Genomic DNA, 9,956 nt, shown 5'->3' with positions numbered 1-9,956 from the left:
AATATCAGAAAAAGAGAAGGTCTGGAACTGGAAAACGGATTGAGTAAACTATGAAGGAGAATGTGGACAAATTACAAAGACGAAATCTACCTTCAAAGAATCCAAATGATTCAGTGTCTACTGAAATCCTTAGCAATTACCTTGCCCTTTAATCTAAAACCCTTGCAGACGATATTCTTCATCATCCTCTTATCTTAAATATTCTAAGATATCATCGTATCTTTCATTATAAATATCCTCCATATTTCTGAAGATATTTTCATAACTATTCTTAACTGAAATCTTTTATCTTTCCGCGATATCAGTATTACATCAGAAAGGAAACTGTTTTAGTTTCTAAATTCTGAAACCTTCGAGTGTAAAATATGAATGTTTTTGAAGTAGTGTTGGGAACTGAAGCATGAGTTAGTATAATATAATGACACTTGATCAACGTGATTATATAACAGTAAGTCATGCTGAGTTTCTAATGGGACATGACAATTCACAGACCATACTGTCATCATGTGCCATGTTACATGACTCTGGTATTCTATTAAACCTCTAAAAATATCAAGAACATATTTTTTTGATAATTCAGTCTTTACCAGGATATTCTGGTAATTTGACAAATCAAGATCGTGCCATTTCAATTTCTCTCTTAGAACATTAGTCATTGTTCATTCGAAACTCCATCCCTACAAATTCTGGACCATTACTTGCGAAGAGAAAACAAAAGCATGAAGCTCCGAAATAGAAATGGGAGTATAAATCGTAGCAAATATGAGAAAGCATTAACTGTGGATGTCAATGATTATAGAAAGACAGAAGCGGAGATTCTGAAATATAAGGGAAGAAATAAAGCCCAACAATAACTCAGAAATTGCAAACAGTGTACATCGATGCATATAGCAATATAAAGACACCGGAGAAATAAAAACACTAGAAAACCAAGAGTATAGTAGAAGTAAATAGATTCTTCCGGCGGCAGATGAAAAAGAAGAATGACAGATATGAAAGTTAGGAGTATATCAAGAATCAGAACTGGATGGAGTATATTGACGAATGCTTTAAAGTATGAATTGAGGGAGGAAGAATAGAAGGTATGAGCTGTGGAAATAAGGAAATGAAGAGGGTGGATTTATACTAAAATATCCGACAGGGCAATCAAAACAGATTATCGCATTTAACCAAAGAGGATCCTAATTTCCTTAATTTCCGAAGAATCAAATCTTATTTAGATTTCGAAAATTTTCTTCTAAAATTCCTTGAATTCCAAAAATAAATCGTGGCTACGTCTCCGGATAAGACGAACATGTATTTACTCATTTTCACTCTTTTGCGATAGCTTCACTCGTACTCTTCACAAAATAAAATTGGTTTATCTATATTACCCAATGATGATAAAACTCTAATTTTTAGCTCTTATGCGTCATGAAAACATACTTATTGTCAGCCATGACGATCCCAATCAAATTCCGGGACGAAATTTCTTTAACAGGTAGGTACTGTGACGACCCAGAAATTTTTGACCAAAATTTAAAGTTAATCTTTATATGATAACATTATTCCGACATGATAAGCAATAAATTTTGACAAGTTTTAAAACTTTTGAAATGAGTTTCATACAAACAATTGACCAACCATTTGTTAGACGATTCACGAACGTCATAACTTGTATTAAATATATACTTATGTATATATATGGATATATGAATTATATCTAACTTGAATATATGATAGTTAAGTATCTCATTAAGTATATTAATAATGGGTTATATATATATAAATTGAGACTACTAACTTAAGGGTTTCGAAAACAATATATATATGTAACATTTAACGACGTAATAACCCTTATGTTAAAATGAATATATATGTATTGTATTAAGATGTATTAATACACTTTTGAAAGACTTAAATACATATATTAACATAAGTATATTCAACAAATATAGCTATACTCGTATTCGCATTCTATTTTCTCATGAATTTTATTCGCATTTTTACGGTATTTTTACCCGTCTAATACGCAGCTTATAGATGTATAACTATTGAAAAATACACTCCTTAGCAGCCCCATTTTTGGATCCTAGTATCTTTTGTCTTGTTAATGAGTCATGAGACAAAAATTCACAAGTTTACTAACCATTTTGACAACATATGACTCCATTATTAACTTAAAATTCGTCCATATGTACCACCCCATTTTTCCATTCCATTTTCTCATTCTTTACTCCAAATTACTCTCTCAAAATACTTCTATCTTCATACTAGATCATCACCAAGCATTTTCCTCATCATTTAGCTTCAAAATCAAGGTAGAACACTTCTTAAAACTCTTGTTAAATTCCTACTCTATTGCTATCTTAATAAGTTTATAAAACTTGTAAAAACTAGAACTTGTTTTGGTGGAAACCAAGCATGTTTATAAACTAATGTAACCTTACTAACTTGACTTTAAAAACACTTATTTATATATATTATGACATTATATTAAGTTATTATAAGAATTTATAACTTGTATATATGTATAACACCTTAGAACTTAAAATACAACAATTGGTCTCTTTCGATTCTTGAAAACTGTTTTGGCACACGAAGTTAAAAGCTATCTTAAACTTTGTTTTAGGGCATATAACTCTGGATATATGTTAATATATATGAATCAAGATTTCTGTAATTTTTTTCATGATTTTAGACGAAGTGAAAGTATTTTTCAAAAATTCATTAGTTGACTGATGACAAATTTTATCCGAATCTGTCCACCGTTAAAAGTTAAGGGTATAAGCCTAACTTCGACTATGAAACCAAAACTTTTCGATTATGTTTTGAAAACAAAACATATTAAGGAGTCTCCATCAACTTGATTCATTAAAAACCATGTAGTAACAAATAATTTAAGAACCGAAAGATTTGGCTAAGATTAATGTTGTATGCTTAATCAATCTAACTAGAAAACTATGCTAACTAAGACCTGGGCTATTTTCCTTGATAACACCTGTTAGTGTATATGTTAATAACTAAAATATATAAGGAAAATTAAAAATATTGAGTTTAGCTATTTTTCATAGCCTACGGATTGTTCCTATGATGAATTATTGAACTGCGCGGACAGATTTACGCACCTATGATAAAATGAAATTTTAACTAACCTATACTCCGATTCAGAACATATGCTAATTATGGCTGGTTATAGAACTCAAATACCTTTCCAATGATGGCTCTTACACCTATAGAAGTCGAACACACTATGAGATATACCTATCGGGAGTTGACTATTTAAAATCGGGAAATCTATATAAGATTTAAAATAAGACTAACAACTAATTACTAACTTAAACAAGTAAAAATATTATATAATTAATATATAAACTTGTTTTATCAATATTATATGTTAATAATATTATTTAATATATATAATTGATATAGGTTCGTGAATCCGAGACAAACCCTGCACTTGTTCAGTACCGTCATATACATAATTTCTACGAAATACAGTATTGTGAGTTTCATTACTCCCTTTTTATATATTTTTGGGCTGAGATTACATGCGCTGTTTTATAACTGTTTTACAAAATGGACACAAGTACTAAAAGCATATTCTACGTTGAGTTGTACCACTTTGCATATTTTTCCCTAATAGCTTGGTAACTAATATTTACATATTGTAAGAACATATAAGCGCGAATCCTATTGATAGATCTATCAGGTTTGACAACCCCAACCGGGCTAGTCGCTCTAGTATTGTAAACGGTTGCATAGTACTTCGTTTTTACTACACTTGGTACAGTGTAGGGAGATTTCATAATAAAGGGAATATGGCACATTAATTGTTAAGTATGGTTACCGAAGCACTCAACAACTTATAGAATACTTTTATACACTTGCGAGTGTACGGATATTTATAGAAACTGAAATCTTATGGTCTATTACTATTACGGAAATGATTGATTATGATAAACTAATGAACTCACCAACCTTTTGGTTGACACTTTAAAGCATGTTTATTCTCAGGTATTAAAGAAATCTTCCGCTGTGCATTAGCTCATTTTAAGGATATTACTTGGAGTCATTTATGACATACTTTGAAAGACGTTGCATTCGAGTCGTTGAGTTCATTAAGATTAATATTAAGTCAATTATAGTTGGATGTAATATGAAATGGTATGCATGCCGTCAATTTTTGATGTAAAGAAAGTTTGTCTTTTAAAAACAAATGCAATGTTTGTAAAATGTATCATATAGAGGTCAAATACCTCGCGATGTAATCAACTATTGTGAATCGCTTATAATGTATATGAACGGGTCATTTCAAACTTTGTGACCATTAACTTTAAATTTAATCCCATTTGAATTTATTAACTCTATTGTTCCGTATGGGAAAACTCTTTTGACTATGAATGGTCCAGACCATCTTGATTTCAATTTTCCAGGAAATAACTTGAATCGTGAATTGAAAAGAAGAACTCTGTCTCCTTCTTTAAATTCTTTTGAACTTCTGATTCTTTTATCATGCCATTTCTTCGTTCTTTCCTTATAGATTAACGAATTTTCATATGCATCATGTCTTAATTCTTCTTATTCATTTAGTTGACTTAACCGTAGACGTCCGGCTTCATGCAAATCAAGATTACATGTCTTCAAAGCCTAAAATGCTTTGTGCTCAATTTCTACTGGAAGGTGACATGCTTTTCCGTAAACCAGGTTAAAAGGTGTGGTTCCAATTGGAGTTTTGTAGGCTGTTCTAAAAGCCCAGAGTGCATCCTCTAATTTCATGGACCATTCCTTCAGATTTGATCCTACGATTTTCTCTAGAATGCGTTTTAAAGCTCGGTTGGTATTTTTAACTTGTCCACTTGTTTGTGGATGATAAGTGGTTGAGATTTTATGAGTTACTCCATATCTTTTGAGAACTTTCTCAACTTGATTGTTACAAAAATGAGTACCCCGATCTCTTATTAAAGCTTTCGGTGTTCCGAACCTTGCAAAAAGACATTTTAAGAAGTTGACCACAACTCGTGCATCGTTAGTTGGGAGACTTGTGCTTCCGCCCATTTAGATACATAATCAATGCCAACGAGAATGTAGAGATTATTATGAGATTTTGAAAATTGACCCATAAAGTCAATACCCCAAACGTCAAATACTTCACATACTTGAATGACGTTTTGTGGCATTTCATCACGTTGACTTATTTTTCCGGCCCTTTGACAAGCATCACAGGATTTACAGAGAAGGTGTGCGTCTTTGAAAATTGTAGGCCAATAGAAACCAGCATCGTAGACTTTCCTTGCTGTAAGTTGAGACCCATAATGCTCTTCTGTTGGTCCTGTGTAACAATGGTTTAAGATTTGACTAGCTTCATCCCCGAATACACATCGGCTTATTATTCCATCGGAACAACTTTTGAATAAATGTGGATCTTCCCAAAAATAGTGTTTTATATCACTAAAGAATTTCTTTCGTTTTTGGTACGACATCCCTTTTTCAAGGAATCCACATACTAAGTAGTTTGCATAGTCTGCAAACCATGGAATTTCATTATAATCGATTTTCAATAGATATTCATCAGGATAGTTTTCTTGTATAGCTGATTCATTTAGAACTTATAATTCAGGATTTTCAAGGCGAGAAAGATGATCAGCTGCGAGATTTTCTGCTCCCTTTTTGTCTCAGATTTCAATATCGAACGCTTGTAAGAGTAAGATCCAATGGATTTATCGTGGTTTGGCATCTTGTTTTGAAAATAGGTATCTAAGAGGAGAATGATCAGTATAGACCACCGTTTTAGCTAGAACGAGATATGAACGAAATTTGTCAAAAGTAAAGACAATAGCAAGGAGTTCTTTTTCAGTAGTTGTGTAATTCGTTTGTACTCCTTGTAACGTCTTAGTAGCGTAATAGATAGGTTGAAATCGTTTTTCAATCCTTTGACCTAAAACGGCTCCCATTGCAAAATCACTTGCATAGCACATGAGTTCAAATGGTAGATTCTAATTTGGAGTTATCATGATCGGCGCATTAGTGAGTTTTTCTTTAAGAATATTAAAAGATTTGATGCATTCATCTGAAAAGATGAATGGAGCATCCTTTTCTAGGAGTTTATTCATAGGAGTGGCAATTTTAGAAAAGTCTTTTATGAAACGTCGGTAAAAACCGACATGCCCTTGAAAACTCCTAACTCCTCTAACATTGGTGGGATGTGGAAGTTTAACAATTACATCTACTTTAGCTCTATCCACTTCAATTCCTTCCTTTGAAATTTTATGACCAAGAACGATGCCTTCTCTAACCATGAAATGGCATTTCTCCCAATTAAGAACTAGATTTAATTGCTCGCATCTAATAATCATTCGTTCAAGATTAACTAGACATGTTTCAAAAGTATCACCGAAGACTGAAAAGTCATCCATGAAAACTTCCATGCATTCTTCTATCATGTCGTGAAAAATCGTCATCATGCACCTTTGAAAGGTTGCAGGGGCGTTGCATAGTCCAAATGGCATGCGTTTGTAAGCAAAAGTACCATAAGGGCACGTGAATGTGGTTTTCTCTTGGTCCTTGGGTGCGATTGGAAATTGAAAGTATCCGGAAAAACCGTCAAAAAAACAATAGTAACTGTTTCTGGCTAATCTTTCCAATATTTGATCAATGAAAGGTAAAGGAAAGTGATCTTTTCTGGTGGCGTCATTTAATTTTCTATAATCAATACAGACACGCCATCTAGTTACAGTCCTAGTAGGAATAAGCTCATCTTTTTCATTTGTGATGACAGTCATGCCACCCTTATTAGGTACGCATTGAACTGGGCTTACCCATGGACTATCAGAGATTGGATAAATTAAACCTGCATCTAGCAGTTTAATAATTTCTTTCTTAACAACATCTTGCATATTAGGATTTAGTCTTCGTTGGTGTTGCACATATGTTTTATGACCTTCTTTCATAAGGATTTTATGTGTGCAATACGAAGGACTTATACCTTTAATATCATGAATCTTCCATGCAATAGCTGGTTTATGAGCTTTTAGCACAGAAATGAGTCGAGATTTTTCATTTTCAGTAAGAGAAGACGATATTATTACAGGTAATTCAGATTCACCATGTAAATAAGCGTATTCCAAACGGTTTGGAAGTGGCTTTAACTCTAATATCGGTGGTTCTTCTATCGATGATTTATATCGATATCTGTCTTCCTCTTTTAGCATTTGAAGTTCTTCTGTTGTTGGTTCGTAATCATTAGCCATGAGTGTAGCTAACATTTCAGCTTCATCAATTGGTTCAGTTCCTTCTCCTAAAGAACATTCTCATGTTCCTTGTAATTCTGGAAATTCTTGTAACAATTCTGCATGTGAATCTATAGTTTGAATATAATAACATGTATCATCTACAGATTGTGGTTGTTGCATGTCTCTATCCACAGAAAAGGTAACACTCTCGTTCTCTATACTTAGGGTCAGTTTCTTACCGAACACGTCTATTATTGCTTTAGCCGTGTGTAAGAATGGTCTTCCTTATATGAGAGGAACTCGAGAATTTTCTTCCATGTCTAGAATAACAAAATCTACTGGAAATACTAAAGTACCAACTTGAACTAGCATGTTTTCCATTATCCCTCTAGGATATTTTACTATTCGATCGGCTAGTTGTATGCTTATTCTTGTTGGTTTCATTTCTCCGAGGTCTAGTTTAGCGTATAGTGAATACAATATTAAATTTATACTAGCACCTAAGTCTGCCAATGCTTCTATTGAACTAAGACTACCCAGAAAACATGGAATTGTAAAACTTCCTGGATCAGAGAGTTTTTCTGGTAGTTTATTCAACAACACTGCAGAACAATTAGCATTCATTGTAACAGACGAGAGTTCTTCCATTTTCTTTCTATTTGTGATTAGATCTTTCAGGAATTTAGCATATCTTGGCATTCCTGAAATCACATCAATGAAAGGAAGATTGACATTTATTTGTTTATACATATCCAAGAATTTGGATTGCTCGGCTTCAAGTCTTTCTTTTCTCATTTTACTCGGGTAATGAAGTGGCATAGTTTAATATAAGGTTTAGCCTTAACTGTGTTATCTTCATTAACCTTTTCAACTACCTGTTATGTTTCCTTCTCTTGCTCAGGCTGTGGTGCCTGTGTAGTAGGAATAGAGTCATCAGAAATTACAGGTATTTCAGGTGGTTTGAGTGTAATACCACTTCTTGTGGTAATGGCTTTAGCTGTTCCATTTCGGGGGTTAGCATTTGTATCACTAGGTAGACTCCTCGATTTTCTTTCACCTATCGACCTTGCTAGGTTGCTCACTTCTTGTTCCAAATTTTGGATTGAAGCTTGTTGATTTCTAAATGCTTGAGCATTTTGTTCATTAGTTTGTTTCTGAGATGTGAAAAACTGCGTTTGAGATTCAACTAGCTTCGACATCATATCTTCTAAAATTGGATTTTTATCATCGGTTTGTGGTGGTTTATTTGAAAAAATAGGTCTTTGCTGGTTGTAACTATTATTAGATACTTGTTGATTGCTAGGACCTTATTGGTTGTTGTATGGAATATTTCGGTTATAATTCTGATTTTGATTGTAGTTCGGTCTTGGTGGTTGATAATTATTTTGATAATTATTTCCAGGCCTTTGGTTTATATATAAAATATTCTCTCTTTGTTCCATTGTTTGTTCAATACTGAGACAATCTTTTATCAAATGTGGTCCTCCACACTGCTCACAACTAATTCGTATTGCGTGAATATCTTTAGTCATCTTTTCCATTCGTCTTTCGAAAGCATCTAACTTTTAAAAAAATGGAATCAAAGTCATGGCTAGAATCGGCTCTAGCCGCTTTAGATGATCTAACGATGTCTTTTTCTTGATGCCACTCATGTGAGTGGGAGGCTGTGTTATTAATAATTTTGTAAGCTTCAGTTGCGGTTTTCTTCATAATGGAACTATCAGCTGCTATGTCGACGTCTTTTTGTGTAGTAATGTCGCATCCTTGGTAAAATATTTGTACTATTTGATAAGTGTCTAAACCATGTTGAGGACATCCTCTCAACAACTTTCCAAATCTTGTCCATGCTTCATATAAAGTTTCATTTGGCTTTTGCGTGAACGTAACAATTTCTCCTTGAAGTCTCACGGCTTTAGATGTCGGAAAGAATCTTTTAAGAAATTTCTTAACTAAGACATCCCATGTGTCAATCGCCCCTTCAGGTAACGATTCTAACCAATCTTTGGCTTCTCCCTTTAAAGTCCAGGGAAATAACATGAGATAGATCTGTTCATCCTCAACTTCTCTGATTTTGAATAGAGTACAGATCCTATTAAAGGTTCGAAGATGTTCGTTTGGATCTTCCTTCGGCGCACCACTAAATTGGCATTGATTAGTTACCATGTGTAGGATTTGTCCTTTGATTTCATAATCTGGTGCATTAATATCTGGTTGAGTAATTGCATGACCTTGGCCAGTGCGTGTAGCCCTCATTCGGTCTTCCATACCTAGAGGTTCCTGTTTTTCCATGATTGAATTTGTTGAATCTGAATCACTAGGAGATTCTGATTTAATAGTTTCTTCTTCAACAATCTCTGGTTGAATGATTTGTGGTTCAAGAGGAATGGTTAGTGGTTCAGGATCTCTGAATTGTCCTTGAATATCCTCCGGGTTCTCAATTGTGAGGTCGGGTTCAAAAAATGGATTATCGGAAATTTGAATTGGAGTACTTGGTCGACTAGATGACGATTCTAAAGAAAAATCAACGGCGAAGATATTGGCTAGATGTCTTGATCGAGTTACAGGTGGTGAACGTATGAAAGGTGGTGAACGTTCTGCTCGGTGCATTCACTGAATATCCTATTAGTTATGAAAATAAAAAATTATATAAGTTATCAAATTAATAGACTTTTCTGATTTTGTCCACGTTTCGAATAGCCAATAGATGCAGTAGATAGCCAGGACCCTTTAAATCGGAAGCCCACA

General features: G+C 33.7%; 1 non-coding gene across 1 annotated transcript; it reads left to right on the top strand.

Annotated features, from left to right (window-relative positions):
- The first annotated feature begins 9,009 nt into the window (after window positions 1–9,009).
- On the top strand, window positions 9,010–9,116 carry LOC139903204 (small nucleolar RNA R71). Its single transcript, XR_011778044.1, has one exon. It is a non-coding gene; the product is annotated as a small nucleolar RNA R71 (small nucleolar RNA).
- The last annotated feature ends 840 nt before the right edge of the window (window positions 9,117–9,956 follow it).

The sequence above is a fragment of the Rutidosis leptorrhynchoides genome, chromosome 3 (genome assembly GCF_046630445.1).
Source record: "Rutidosis leptorrhynchoides isolate AG116_Rl617_1_P2 chromosome 3, CSIRO_AGI_Rlap_v1, whole genome shotgun sequence".
Lineage (NCBI taxonomy): Eukaryota > Viridiplantae > Streptophyta > Magnoliopsida > Asterales > Asteraceae > Rutidosis > Rutidosis leptorrhynchoides.
Note: the sequence above shows the minus strand (reverse complement) of the source record. Positions and strands in the feature narration are given on the sequence as shown.